Genomic DNA, 1632 nt, shown 5'->3' on the forward strand with positions numbered 1-1632 from the left:
CTTGTCAGAGTGGGGAATTTCTCATGTCACAAGTATCCCACACTCACCAACTGGACAAGCAATTGTAGAAAGGGCACACTGCATACTGAAGGAAATGTTAGCTAAACAAAAAAAGGGGGAGAATCTGTATAGTCCGCAATAACGTTTGTGGAAAGCCATGTATGTTATCAATTTTTTAAATTGTGACAGTACTGAAAGAAGCAGGTATGAAAAGCAGCACAAATCTCAGGCGTTTGCCTCTCCCAAGCCACTAGTCATGGTAAAGGATTTGATTTTGGGACAGTGGACAGGACCCCTAGATCTTATGACTTGGGGGAGAGGTTATGCCTGCGTGGCTACAGGAAAAGAACTAAAGTGGATTCCTTCCAGGTGTGTAAAACCCTATTTAGGTACACAGTCAGAGCAGCAGGAACCAGAGTAACGCAGAAGTTTTAAAAAGAGTTATGTTTATGTTTCAGGTTTACATTAAGGAACGACCAACGTGGTAAAAAGCAGTCTGTAAAGTATCTGTGCGTGTGTGTGTGTGAGTGAATGATGGCCATCAGTGAATGAGAAGAGTGAATGAATAAGAGAGTTGGACTGGACAAAATCAAAACACTGTCGGGCTGGCAGTTTCAGGGCAGGGATGAAAACAGGAAGCCAGAGCCCTTATCCCCGGGAAAGAAAGCCTGGAAGCTTTGGCTTTTTAGGGCAGTTGGTGGGCCAGCCTGCGCACTCCATGGGCAGCCAGAGTTTTCTGTGCTGACACCTTTTCCCTGGGAGGAATCCTCATTTGTATCAGTTTTGGGACAGGGAGGCAATGACAGCGCAGGGCTGACCAAAGGGGACAGCAGCCCTTTGACCCAGGACAGAAAGCCTGTGAGCTTTGGCTTTCTAGGGCAGTTGGAGGCGCAGCCTGGGCACTCCGTGGGCAGCAAGAGCTTTCTGTGGTGGCATCTTTAGCCTGGGAGGAATCCTCATTTGTATCAGTTTTGGGGCAGGGGAGCGGCATTGGCAGCACAGGGCTGACCAAAGGGGACAGCAGCCCTGTGCCCCAGGACAGAAAGCCTGTGAGCTTTGGCTTTCAGGTGCAGTTGGTGGTGCAGCCTGGGCACTCCGTGGGCAGCAAGTGGTCTGTGTCCTGGTGTTTGAGCAAACCACATCAGCTCACTTGCTGTTAAAGACCTTCTGAGGTAACCAGGGTAGGAGTTGAGGTTCTTCCTCGGAGATTTTTACTCCATGGAGAAGCTCCTCCTAGCCCAGCCCAGCTCAACGCAGCTGCACTGCAAACTCTAATCATCTGATCATTGAATGGAGCTGGGGGCGTTTGTGGGAGATTTAAACTGCAGGGAGAAACTGCTCCCAGCTCAGCCCGGCTCAGCCCAGCTGCCTTGCCAGGCCTAATCAGCTCACCAGGGGATGGAGTCCAGGTGGTTTCTGGGTGATATAAATTGGAGCAGGCAAAGAGGGGTGTGGCATGTTAGTAAGGCAGGGCACTTTGAGCATCAGGTCACCCAGGCAGAGAGAGCAGAAAGAGGACAACCACCCTTCCTCCGAACTCTCTTTGGTGGCCTATGAGGTAGGTCTGCGGCTAACGGTGTTTTTCTGGAGTAGGACTGGCATTTTAAGTGGAGTACTTCAAAACCAGAATGA

This window comes from Manacus vitellinus, unplaced genomic scaffold (genome assembly GCF_001715985.3).
Source record: "Manacus vitellinus isolate BGI_N305 unplaced genomic scaffold, ASM171598v3 scaffold_48_pilon, whole genome shotgun sequence".
Classification (NCBI taxonomy): domain Eukaryota; kingdom Metazoa; phylum Chordata; class Aves; order Passeriformes; family Pipridae; genus Manacus; species Manacus vitellinus.